The following is a 14,419-nucleotide window of genomic DNA, read 5'->3' as shown; positions in this document are numbered from 1 at the left end:
TTAAAATATGAAATACTTACATCCAATGGTTGAGGTTCCTCTTTTTCTCTCTCTCTCTCTCTTTTATTTCCACCCTCAGAAAGATCCTGGACATTCCTGCCCTTCCCTATTCCTTCATTCTAGACTAATTATTTTAAGACCTGGTCTCTGCTTAAGAAAACAAGCAAATGTGGGTGAGGCTAAACGGAAAGTGATTTTATATAAAACAGACATCCTATTTTTAGGGAAAGGAATCTCAGCATCTTGGGAATTACTTTGAAAGAGCTACTAAGACTTGAAACAATGAGACAAGAGATCAGAGATAGAGAAAAGGAGAAGAATAAAAGAGGGACTAAAGGCAGAGAATTAAGAGAGAGCCAATGACATTTGCTAATCTGATGTGCTCAAACTAGAACTCCACCACTCACAGAAACAAAGACCCCAGATTGCATAAGTAGGGCGCCTCATCATCCAGGACCAGCTAAAGGAAGGCTTCCCAAGTCCTAGTATTGATTTGAGGTTCCCTTTGCTCTCTCCACACAGGGATTAGAGCTGATGAATTATGACAAGCACCATTAGAAACCTAGTCAGCCAGGAAGGGCATTGCCTCTTGTGGCTGGAACATTCACACCACTTTGGCACTCGCTCGTATCATTTAAATGTCATCTCACCTTAGAAAGAAAAGGAAGCCTCCATATTTGCTTCCAACTTATGCCTCTGACAAAGTAATTGAGATAATTTATTAAGGTTTCTGAACGAGAGGCTCTAGATATTAACGCTGGTAGCTGCACTGCAGAGAAGAAACACCGTATGCTTCACATCGGGCATATACCATGTACACACACACACACACACACACACACACACACACACACACACACACACACACACACACACACACACCATACACCATACACAAACAAAGGTACGAATGAAGACTGAGCCTCAGTGAAGAAAGGAAGAAATTAGTTCATATCTACATTGCTAAAGATCTTGGAAGAATTAGGATTATGTCACCACAGCCCAGGACATAGAATTCTCCATCATCAAAGCAAAAAGAGGGGAATATTTATCAAAGATAAACACTGGTTTAAAAAAATCTACCTAAACGACCAATATTTTCTATTAAAATAATTATAACCCTCTTTTCCTCTTTATGAGAGGGTAAAGTGACAGTAGAGACTAGAGACACATGAATATTGGAGTGGTCAAATTATTGGAGTGGCCAAGTATTTGCCTCCAGTAGAGGAGTGCTTTTGAAAATAGTAAGTCCATCACAGAGTACTGACCACTAAATATGGGTTCTCACCCACATATTCAAGCACCATAATTCCTTGACACCAGCTCTCTAGACTGAATCAAGAATATAGATGATCATTTCATTCAGAAAAAGCGACGAGAGCCAAAGTGAGCAACTATGTATTTTATCTTGTTGGTGGAGACCATGGTCATGTTTAATATCCTGAAGCTATCATCTACTATAAGAATGCCACAGCTTTATCCTACCAAACATGTACGGAAACAGAAATGGATACAGTGTGCCTACTGTACATAAGGTATCATGCATACCAGAGTAAATGTTCTAGCATTGCTCAATAAAGAAGGAGTTAGAATTAGGTAAAAAGTGATATGAAGATATCCATATGTTTTGAATTCTAAGATATTATGTGTTTTATCCTGTTTTTAAAAGGCCTTGACATAAACTGTGTTCTCTAAAAAATATATGATAGAGTTTTAATTCTCCATACTTTAGACAGTGACTTCACTTACACACAGGACCAGTTCACAATTAATTTGCTAAGATGTGATCACATTAGAAAAATATCACCAACATTACTATGTCAGTGAATTGATAAGAAGAAAAGAAACAGACAGACAAGAGAGAAATATGCTATAGGTTTGAGAGAAAATGAGATCCTATGACACGTCAATTCTAGACAGCTAATTTCTATTGATGTAACAAAATAAGTTTCTGTTATTTATAACCTTAAAATTTGTGATGTTTTGTTATGGTAACCTCCTAATCTATTTGAGGACCCAAACTTAAATTCTGTTCTTTGTCTCTATCTGTTACTCCCTTGTTGTCTTAGATGGTCTTCCCTGAGTACCTTCAGGGAAGAACACTCCATGGATCTCCCAGTCCACTCTGTATTCCCATTTAATTATGGATGTCCACAATTACGCCACTTATTTTATTTCCTGCACTTGGCCTATCGCCGTTGTACTCAAGTTGTCTAGTCTGTAAGCAAACTCTACCATCAAAAAATGTCTGGACACTACACATTTATCCCCATTATATTGTTTACACCCTATTCCAAGCCTCCCATACACACTGAATGGAGCACATTCAGTATCAAAAACAGTATTGCTTCTTCAAACATCATTCCTAAAGTATATGCCTATTCTGCATCAAGATTGACCAGTGACAACCACTAAGCTGACACATAATTTTTATTTTTAAAAGTTAAATCATATGATTTGTCTTCATAAGAGCTTTCATGGGTTTACCAGTCATCTGAGAACAGACGCTAACTGCTTTTCCATCGCTTTTAGGACATTCTGCATGTGCCCCCTCTCACTTGATCTACCAAAAATTGTATCCTGCTGTTTACTCAGTGTTTAGACTCTTGCAAATGGACTACGTTTTAATATGAATTTACTGTTATTCTTAAGGTGTTGTTTGCACAGAGGGATTACTGCTGTATAATGAGTACATTTCTTTTTAGACAATGTCACCTTTTCTTTCACACTTCCCATCTTTCTCCCTCTCATTCCTGCACTCAACTTGCTTAGTTCATTTTCCACATGGTGACTACTGAGTGCCATGCCTGTCTACTGACTACACTGACTATTTTTGCAAACAGAAGTATATCATCTTTTCTCTGGATCCTTTTTTTAATGTGGAACCCACTTCTCTCTCATCTGTTTAACATCTCTGATCTATGATTTCTTTTACAGTGAGGCTTTTCCAGTTAATTTCCTCTTTCACTTTTGTTTCCAAGTTCCTTCTTCTTGACTTGATTCTCCTCTTCAAGTCACTAAGCTGCTGCTACATCTCGTCTTCTTCCTTCTCCCCTTCTTTCTCTTCTTCCTCTTTTTTTCCCCTTTTTTTCTTCTTATCCTCATGCTCCTTCTCCTCCTTCTCCTTTTTCTTCATCTTTACTCTTGCTTGGATTTTTCCACTCATGGTTGACATTCTAACAAAAGTCACAAGTCCAGTTCTGGTGTTTTGCTGGTTAAATGAAAATGGGTCTTACAGACTTTTCTGCCCAGGCTGGCTCTGAAGCATTATCCTCAGATCTCAACCTCCACAGGATCTAGGATTATAGATGGGAGCCACCAGAAACAGGCTTTCTTTTTTTCCTTGTATTCACATTACATATAATCCAATTTCCTAAGGAGTTTAAGCTCCAATGTGGTAAGGTTTTGGGAGCCTATTGTTACTTGATGTATCACAAGAGCATCAACTAACACCCAATACATTGTTGGCATTCAGTAAGAAACTTTTTTGGAGTTTTCTCTTTGTACAAAAGTTCACTTAGCACACCATATGTGCACATATGAAAGTTAATACTAGCCTCTACACATACAAATATATATATATGTATATATATATATAATTGAAGAGATAAAGTTTGGAGAATGAGCAACTTATTTGAGATAATGAAACTAAATTCAGGAGACTCTGAGGCTAATGTAGTGATATAATCAGGATTACTGATTTTGAATGCTATTACTTTTTACTTTGTGTGTGTGTGTGTGTGTGTGTGTGTGTGTGTGTGTGTGTGTTGAGGGGGGGAAATGTTTGTGGTCTTGAACACAGTGCCTGGGTGCTGTCCCTGGACTTTTTTTTTTTTAATTGTGAACATACTGTACAGAGGGGTTACAATTACATGGGCAAGATAATGAGTACATTTCTTATCAAGCATTGCAGCCTCTTCCTTTGTTTACCCTTCACATCCCTTCCCAGCCTCCCTCCGTCCCTTACCCAATCCTCCCCCCCTTCCCCGTCCCACCAAAATTGTAAAGTTCGTTTTCGACATGACAACTTGTATTTCTCATTGTTGCAACGAGTCCACCTGTATCCTTATTTAAACGACTTGTTTTTCCCCATCTCCTCCACAAATTATACCGACATCAAATACAGTGAAAGCAGGGGTTATACTGTGGGGGAGGGACATACAAAGCAACAAAGAGATAATCTTATAAATACATTAGAAAAAAATGCATGAAAGGAAAAAAAACATTTAAATACACATCTACGGGTTCATTTTCCTAACATCACATTATCTGACCTTTTTTGCTTGACTCATACATATACTAGATATTGCAAATAAGGGAAACCATGGGACCTATGTTTCTTTGGGCTTGGCTTACTTTACTTAATATAATTTTTTCCAAGCCTTTCCATTTCCTAACAAATGGGGCAATGTCATTCTTTCTGATGGAGGCATAGAATTCCATTGTGTACATATAGCACATTTTCTTGATCCATTCATCTACTGAGGGTCATCTGGGTTGGTTCCATATCTTAGCTATGGTCAATAATGCTGCAATAAACATAGTTGTGCTGGTAGCTTTAGTAAATTTGGGTAAATGCCCAAAAGTGGGATTGCTGGGTCATAGGGGAGCACTATGTGAAGTCTTTTGAGGAACCTCCACACTGCTTTCCAAAGTGGTTGAACAAGTTTACACTCCCACCAACAATGAAGTAAGATTTCCCTGGACTTTTTTGCTCAAGGGTAGTGCTCTACCATTTGAACCACAGCTCCACATTCAGTTTTTAGATTGCTAATTAAAGATAAAAGTCTCATGGAATTTTCTTCTCAGGCTGCCTTCAAACTGTGGTGCTCAGATCTCAGCCTCTTGACTAGCTGGGATCACATGCATGAGCCACCAACTCACAACTCAAACTCTTTCTTATTCACTTTCCCCACTCACGTAAAATTATTGTATGCCTCAGAAATAGCACAACTATTGCGTGTTGCACATGAATAAAATATTTACATCCAATCCCTCTCTACTGGATTTGTACCTCTACTAGATTTGTGTACTTCCTGCTTAATTAAGGTTAAGCTCGTACACATGAATAGCTTTGGGCTATTACATGTGGATGGAAGTGACTCGTTAATTTCAGGTCCAAGTTTAAAGATTACTTTGCACTTTCAACATCTCTCATTTTTCCTCTACCACAGGAATGCAAACATGCAAGCTAAATCCTACTCCTTTCTCCTCAAATGCCAGCATGAACAAGGTATGGAATAGAGCCCATGCTGGTTCTTGAACAACATGAACTATGAAAGAGAAATAAACCTTTATAGTTTTCAGGAAAAACAATGTATATTCATAAATTAACATAATAAATAAGTCCATTTCAACTAATATTGGAGACTGTGTCATGTCTTCAATTTTTACAACAACTTGATGAATTAGATATAATATATTATCCTCAGCAAACCGAGCACAGGGATATCACAATTGTCTAAAGTTAAATAGAGCCAATATTTAAGCCAAACTATACCTGATTCTTTAATACAAGAAGTTGATCTTTCCAATTTCATCAGTTGTGGGCTAAAAGTAATAAGGAGCCTAAAAATAAATCAAGGATAAGAACTGACCATATGAGAAATTTCTAAAGCCCAGATGTCAACATACAGTTTTTTTTTAATTTTTTTTTTTACCGTCTTCTGCCAGGTTTTACACAGAAATACACGTTGTCCCTGTAAAAAGATTTGGACTGAGCACACAAGCCCAGGCAACAACTCTCAGCATGGGTGGCCACAGACTTGGGTTGTTTGTTTTACAATATGTTAGAACATTGCCAGCTAACATTTCTAAACTTCTTCTTTCCCTTTTAGTCAAACCAATTCCAAATGTTTGAAGTGCTGAATTGTGGGAAGAACTAAGAGTAACCAGAAATACAGAGTTTTTTTTTCTTTTTTGAAACATAAACATTTTAAAGAAAAGCAAGATTCATCGCTCACTTTACTGAGGAAAAAGGAAAGGCAACTCATTACCCTATCCCAGACATCTTGGTTTAAATCCACAGTTGTTCTTAACTTATTCAAGATGTCTTTTGGTATTAGATAGATATAACTATAAAACAAGCTAAAGTTGTTTGGGAAAGTAGCCTCGGAGTTACGTTAATTAGTAACGTTTATCTGTAGTAACAGGAAGTCAAGTATTTTGATTATGTTATTTGGCCTAATTTTTATTCTTTCCTTTATCTGTGCCCTTTGCCATTGTATAAATATGCCATCTTCTAACTATGCATGTATTTTATATCTTTTCCTCTTCTTTGCCCAATGGAATGTGCTTTGGACAATAGAATAAGCAAGTCCCACCATGACAACTCATACCTAAAGTTTAGCGACCCTTGTCTTTCTATTTTTTTTCTTTTGTACTTCTTCTTTCATGAGCTGAGTATACCCAGCCAAAACTGTTCATCTCAAGAGGAGGCAGAGCAACATGACAGAACATGAACCACCTCAAAAAAGCCTACCTATATTAACTCAACCTTGGCTAACCTTTATATTCATTAGATAAATAAACACTGATTCTTGTTTTCTTCTGAGATCTTAGTTGCTTCTTATCCAAAGACAGAGAATGGAAACATTAATCCAAGGTAGCTTCAGAAAAGGAAAAGAAGAATGTTTATTGGAAGGATAGAGAAGTAGCTCATAGAATCTCAGGATCAATGAGAGACATGGGCCTAGGACATGTAGAGAATGTAACTGGAATTGCAGCGATAAACCTATGACGGACTTCTTCCATATGAGGATATAGTACCATGAATGTTTCTCAGCTCCCAAAGTCCTTGTGTCTGTCATTCACAGCTTCTCAGAAAAGATCACCTAGGAGCCATATTAGCAAGATTATGCAAGAAGAGCTTTCCAAACCATCCCTTCTCAGACAGTCAAATCCAAGAACAATACACATTCAAGATACATTCACTAGCCTGGAGGAATCACAGAAAGAAGAAAAGGCTTTAAAGAAGTTGGAAAGAACAGTTTTACTCTACCCCTGTTACTTTTTTTCAAGCCTATGAAGCTAAGAAAAATCCTCTTTCCTGGGGAAAACAAAAAGAAGTAGCTGTCTGACTACACTGGTTATGTAGTTTAAGACCTGTTCTTGTGGCCCCAGGCCCAGGTCAGTCCTGTGAACCTGAATACATTAACAGTTTAGTAGACAATTTCGTAGACTTCCAGTAACAGGTAGCCTCCTCCCCACTCATACATACTTAGAAAAACCACTTGGTGGAACCAGCAGGCTTGGTAGACAGTACTGCGTGCAAACCCACCTCTAATCTTTGGTTGGGTCGACTGCTAAGAAGATTTCATTGCCACATCCTGACTGTGAGAACCTGAAAAGATGACATCATCAAATGTAGACACACTTATCCAAGGTTACAAAGATCACGAAGTATGAGAAACGCATAACCCTACCAAAGGAGGCTGAGATCTGAGGACTTAAGTTCAAAGGAAGATAACTCCAAGAGACCGGCATCTCCAATTAACCAGCAAAAGGCCAGAAACAGAATTGTGGCTCAATTGGTAGAACATAAGCAAGTGCTAACATTACAAGGATGAGCTTGGGGCTCTGAGCTCAAGTTCCAAAGTCCTAGTCCTAGTGTCTCTCTCTCACTCTGTCTCTGTCTCTCTGTCTCTGTCTCTCTATCTCTCTCTCTCTGTTTCTCTCACTCTCTCTATGTCTCTCTCATACACACACCCACATACACACACACACACACACACACACACACACACACACACACACACACACACACACCCCAGTATAAAATATAGATGGAATGAGTGTAAGTTCATATGCAAATGTGAAACTTCAATAGTTTGTATGGTTTCAAATAGACTGTGATAACAATAAAGGTATGAAAAGTAAATGATTCATTCTCTACCAACTTGCCAAGAAAAAAAAGAAAAAAACAAAAGGAGAAAAGATGACCTTGAGACAAAAGAATTTGAAAGTACATTCAAAACTTTTAAGATGCAGCAAGTGGTTCTAAGAGGGAAGTTTATAACCATAAATTTCTATAACAAATGAAAATTTGAATCTCCCAAAAAGCAGCCTAGCTTTATACAGCAATAAACTCATAAAAGAACAAAATAAGTCCCAAGTTAACAGGAGGATGTTTGCAATCTCTACAAAACTTATTATTATCTTAGCTAGCATACTTTTTAAAATGATTCAAATAAAAATAAGAGAAAACATTGCATCACATAAAAATATCATTCACATTCAACTGACATCTATATAGCAATAGAAACAGCAATCTTAAAATATGCACAGACTACAATAAACCCAAACAAATTTCTTGGAAAAGAAATCTGGGGATATCATACTTCCTGATTTCAAAGTGCGTCTCAAAGTTGTAGTATTCAAAACATGTGGCATTAGAATAGAAATGTATAGACCAATGAAACACAATCGGTTAAAAAAATAAATTGGTGCATACACACATAAAACAGACAGCAATAATACAAAATGATATTAAAGAATTCAAGATATGTTCTTGATAAAACTGGGGACTCACATGCAAAAAGATGAAAGTTGATTCTATCCTTGCTCTGATGGCTCACTCCTGTACTACTAGCTACTCAGGAAGCTAAGATCTGGGGAGGGCAGTTCAATGGCAGCCTTAGTTAATTCCATGAGATCCTTATCTCTAACAAACTGCTCAAGAAAAGCCTGAACTGGTGCTATGGCTCAAATAGTAGAGCATTTGCCTTGAACAAAAATAAAAGAAGCTCAGGAGGGGTTGGGAAGGTGGCTCAGTGGTAGAGCACTTGCCTTGCATGCATGAGGTCCTGGGTTCGAGTCCTCAGCACCACATAAGCAAAAAAGAAAAAAGCCGGAAGTGGTGCTGTGGCTCAAGTGGTAGAGCACTAGCCTTGAGCTGAAGAGCTGAGGGACAGCACCCAGACCCAGAGTTCAGGCCCCACGACAGGACCCACCTCCCCCACCCCAAAAAAAAGAAGCTCAGGAATAGCACCCAGGATCAACAAAAAGAATATTTTAAAAAAAAGTAAATTGGCTCTCTATCGCACACAAAAAAATCAAGTCAAAGTGAATTAAAGACTTAGAAACATATCTGAAGCCACCGATGTCTTAGGCAAACACAAGGGAAAGTTCAAAAAGGTAGAGAGAGCAAAATCTGCAAGTGAGGTCACATCAACCTAAAAAGTTTCTGCTATATAGCAAAGGCAACAGCTAACAAAAAGAAAAAGAAAATATGTGTGTGTGTGTGTGTGTGTATATATATATATATATATATATATATATATATATAAAATATTATATATATATATATAAAATATTATATATATATATCCAAGTCATGCATCTTATAAGAATTTAACTTGCAAAATATATTTTAAAATATTATTCACAAAAAAATAAAACCTCTGTGAAATACTAGTCTGACCACATGCTAAGTACTTTCACAATTTCTTGGTGTTCATTCTATGAAGAATTCACCTATCATATAAGAGAATAATGGAAATTACTTTGTTAAGGCATAGAATCTAACAGATTATATTCATTATTATCACAATCATTTAATTCATTCAGTGTGGAAGAGATTTTTTTTCTTTTTACAAAGTATCACCCTCAGCAAATCTAGTACAAAGTTTAGAATTTAGAATTACAATCACACTAAGGAAAAGTAGTAACACTTTTTCTTTGATTATTATGATCCAAGCACTGTAGTAAAAGCTTCCCCAAATTTATTTCAATTAACCATGAGAAGAATCTAAAAAGAAGTCATTATTATCTCTATTTTTCAGAAAAAATTAAATGTTGCTGAGAGAAAGAGAGAGAGAGAGAGGATTCAATTTGTTCTTGGCTCATTAGCCAATAATAAATGGCAAAGCCATATTCTAATATTGTATGTATTTTTCTATAAAAAGAAACCAGGTTATATTTATTTAGAATTACAGAGATACAAGTAATATAAACATTTAAAAAATAGAGCTGTGGATGAAGGAGAAATGGGGATTCTACTACTTTTTATAGACCAAGTTGATCCATGGGTGAAGACACAGAGTTCACATGTTCTTATAGAGAAGAGAATCAAATGGTCACAAAGTTACAGCAAATTATATTCTTTCTTTTTTTTTTTTTCCTTTTTTTTTTTTGGTCGTGGGGCTTGAACTCTGGGCCTGGGCACTGTCGCTCAGCTCTTCAGCTCAAGGCGAGTGCTCTACCACTTGAGCCACTTCTTGTTTTTTGAGTGGTTTATTGGAGCTAAGAGTCTCACGGACTGTCCTGCCCAGGCTGGCTTTGAACTGCTATCCTCAGATCTCAGCTTCCTGAGTAGCTAGGATTACAAGCATGAGTCACGAGCCCCCGGCTAAGAAATTGTATTCTATACTGTAAACTAGGGAAGAAGTTAACATTTCAGAGCTCATGTGTGTCTGGCAGGGAAATTGCAAGAACTGATCTACACCATGCTATATAAGTTGCTGATTGATATTCAGTGAAATAAACAAGTTCAGTGTTCCTTGGAGGCTCTCCTATAGAAGCGGCTTAGCCAGTCCAACCTCTGTATTCTGTTTTTACAGTTCTGTGTCTCCTACTCCAATCCAATCCCAGCTTCCCTAGACTCATGAAGGCTTTAACTCACATACATGTTATATACATATGGGACATTTGTTCTGCAGTATATTACCCACTCATTTTACGTTTGATGTATTTATTTTTAATATTTGTCTAACTCATTTTATAAAGCACTTGTCCACACATTTCCCCCATTTAAATTCTCAGGAAATTCTAGCAGAGTACATAAGGAAAAATGATATTTTGCTATACATAACTGAGAAAATGATGCATAAAATAGTTTATAATGGTGTAACAATGTGTTTCTCTGACCTCATATCCTAATACATTGATCATGTCAGTAATAACCCAAGACAAGTTAACTGTCCAGGCTCTTTGACTTTGGTCCTGCTATGTCTAAAGTATTTTCCTTGACCTATTTTTTTCCATTAAACCATAAAGCCTATTGAAATGCCTATATTCATGTCTGTGATTTCTTCAAAACATCTCTAGTCTGAAAAAACTCGAGTACAATTTGTCTGCACTCTTAATTTTAAGAGTTTCTATATAAAGGGAAGTATCCAGCAAATACTATCCATAATTTACAAAACTAACTTGACCATTCGAGTAACTTAGAATTGTTATCAACTACTTCAGAACAAAGCTATATCATTCTAGTTGTTTAGTTCCAGTGTTTTATCATAATTTTATTTCAAGCAGACCTTTTACCAGTTTGATCTGGGAAAATCCCTCTATCCTCTGGTCTATGTAGATAAATGGAGACATAGGCCTTTTGTGAGCATTAGTTTTATGCCCTGTAGTCCTTGAACTCTAAATTCTATTTCTAAGAAAGAGCTAAATAAGGAGGCACACCAGCCTTTGCAAAGGAAAACACATCTGCATAAACATTTCATGTTTTTGCTCCGTGCCCCAGCTTGAAGGCTATTTACTCTTACAGCTGTCTGTCTTTACTTCTCTTTGCAGTGTGTTCTTGCTATTTTCACATGGCCATATCATTTGTCAGATCCCAGATTGCTGTGCAGCCAGACTGACCAAAAAGTGCCTACTGCTATGCCCTTCTTTCTCTGAGAACTTTATTAAAGCTATTCCTTCATTAGGGTTGAAAAAGGTATTTATTGTAGAAGATGCCTATTTGCTACCCCCATCTCCTCCCCAAACAGCACATTATGCTTTTAAAATAAGATGTTCAACTTATTATATTTCTACCATAATGGTGATGGATCTTGAGAAGACAACATTCAGAAGGCATGGTAAAAAAAACTGTTCCATTGGCATAATCCTTGTTGTTATGAACAGTCCCAAATCTAATTCATTCTGAACAATCACAATCAGGAAAAGTCAATCAAGGGTTCTCATTGTCTTCACTGTGCAAGAGCACAAATGCAAGTTTTCTGGAAAAAAAAGGAAGAGATAAACATGATTGCCCTTCCATGTGAGAGCAAACTAAACACAGTAAATTTACTTCAAGTAGAACCGTTCTTTCTCCAGTAACACCTTTTGTTGACCCTAAGTCTTTATAGACTTCAGGCTTAGATTTTTGACTAGGGAAAGACAAAGGATTCTCGTTCTTGTTCTATATCATTCACCCTATAAATGCTTTTAGCTAAAGACGGGCACATTTATTGCACTGAACTCAATCCATACTCATTGATGCAAAAGTTTAAAATGATGGCTATTTAATACAAAGTTATAGTATTCCCAGGACACCCTACACTATCCACAGGAGAACATGTGGGTATGTTGTAAGGCACTGGAACAAAAAATAAAGACCTCTTGGGCAGTCTCTGTAGCTTTATCTTTCGTGTCTAGCATTTGGTCCTGAAATAGTTAAATCATGAACAATCACATGGCAACAGAATAATTGAAAATTTTGTTTATATCTATAACCACATACTTTGTGAAGATGAAGTTAAGCAAGCTGAATTACTCAGACACATGTGTATTAACCTAGTAGTTTCACGTTATTTCAAATAACTTAAATTTTGATTTTTAAGAAACTACATATTTGTCTGTGTCTTTTGAAGCTGCCTTATTATTTTTAAATGAATTCACTTGTTTAAGCTCAAATGGCTAGCTCTGACAACAAATACACAAGTTTTCTATGCCCATTTCTGGATACTTACTTGAAGGTATTTGTTGATGTGAGTCTGAAAATCTATATTATTTTCCACTGGGATTACGAAGTTTACTGAGAGAATTTTGCTTTATTTGATTTTACCTTTCTTTGAGAACATGAGAGTTTTTACCAGTGTCTAGTAATTTTTTTTTCTCAATGAAATTTATGGCTTAGATAAAATGAGCTCACCCATTGGGTGCTATACAAGTAGCTTCCTGCGAATTCTCATGGCCAATTATTTTCAATGTGCCAGTAGCACATAAATCTGAAAGACTATAAAAGTGTTTCTTCTAAAGGTATGCTACACTCTATAAATTCCAAGGTTGCTAGCCTGCACCTAAAACGGTAAAAGTTCATTTTATCTTTCATCTTTTATTTTTCATTCTAAATGATTTCTTAGTGCCTGAGAATTATATTTGATAAAGAACAGCAAATCTTAAAATTTTATTTCTTTTTCAAAGTACAACATTCTGAAGAATAAGGACTATCCAAACTTTGCTTTGAAAATGTGTTTATAGGCCCTTGCCCACCCAACCTCACACCCAGTGACCCAACTTCAAATTCAATTCAAGATTGAAGTATAAAAGAAAGAAAAAAGAAAAAAGGAATGAAAGTAAAAATATATTTTTATATATCCCCAAGCAACACAAATAATTAATGTCTACCAATAATTACCCTGTGAATTTATAACTAAAAGCATCTGGGCCAGGTGCCAGTGGCTCAAACCTGTAATCCTAGCTGAAATCTGAGGATCGTGGTTCAAAGACAGCCAGGACAGGAAAGTCTGTGAGCCTTATCTCCAATAAACCACGAGAAAATCAGAAGTAGTGCAGTGGCTCAAGTGGTAGAGCACTAGCCTTGAACTGAAGAGCTGAAGGACAGCGTTTAGACCCAGAGTTCAAGTCCCATGGCCGAGCAAAAAATAAATAAATAAATAAAAAGCATCTGGTTTTTAACTCTAAATAATCTGAGTTATGAATACATCTTAAATCAAGGCAGAGGCAGATTTTCAGTGAACTAGTGTTTCATTATGTTGTCCTTAGGAAAGGACTTATTGAAAGATGATATCTACCAGACAATATTTTAATATAGGGGGGAGATGTATGCAAGTTCTACCTTTTTCCTTAAATCTGTCCACTGAATGTTACAAATAGCATATTAATAAGTCTATTGCCTTAAAAGATAATTCCATATATCCATAGATGGCATTTAACTAGAAACTATACAATTAGGAAGGAGGGAAGGAAGAAATTTTCATAAACCCTGTCCTAAAGAATAGGCTAAGCAACAACTTTCCAGTTATAAGCAACACCCAGAGGTATGATTCTGCACAGAGAATTCTACCTGAGTAGTAGATCTCATAAAAAATAGCTTATTCTTGAAAGCTCTGGTATTATTAAAAGGGAATTAAGATCATCAAACAGAATGTTGAGCAGTTATTGAATGGAAGGGCCTCAATGAAGAGCCAAACAATCTGGGTGCAGCCTTTTATGAGTAATGCAGTTGTCCCAAAATTTCTAGCATCTTACAAAGTGCAAACAGTAATAACAAATACACACAATGTGGTAAGTAATTACCCTTGGTGAAACAGATTCTTAAGTATGTATTGAAATATATACCAATTCTTTAAAAGAGGTTGTTTATTATATGATACATCATTAAAAGACATTTTGTTAGGAAATTTCCAAACTTAGGATAGGCTACAGCTGTGAGACAACTCAAGCAATCATTCTATCCTTATTTACTTTA

The sequence above is a fragment of the Dipodomys spectabilis genome, unplaced genomic scaffold (genome assembly GCF_019054845.1).
Source record: "Dipodomys spectabilis isolate Male_0828 unplaced genomic scaffold, ASM1905484v1 ptg000157l, whole genome shotgun sequence".
NCBI lineage: Eukaryota > Metazoa > Chordata > Mammalia > Rodentia > Heteromyidae > Dipodomys > Dipodomys spectabilis.
The sequence above is the reverse complement of the archived record's forward strand: the minus strand, read 5'-3'. Positions refer to the sequence as shown.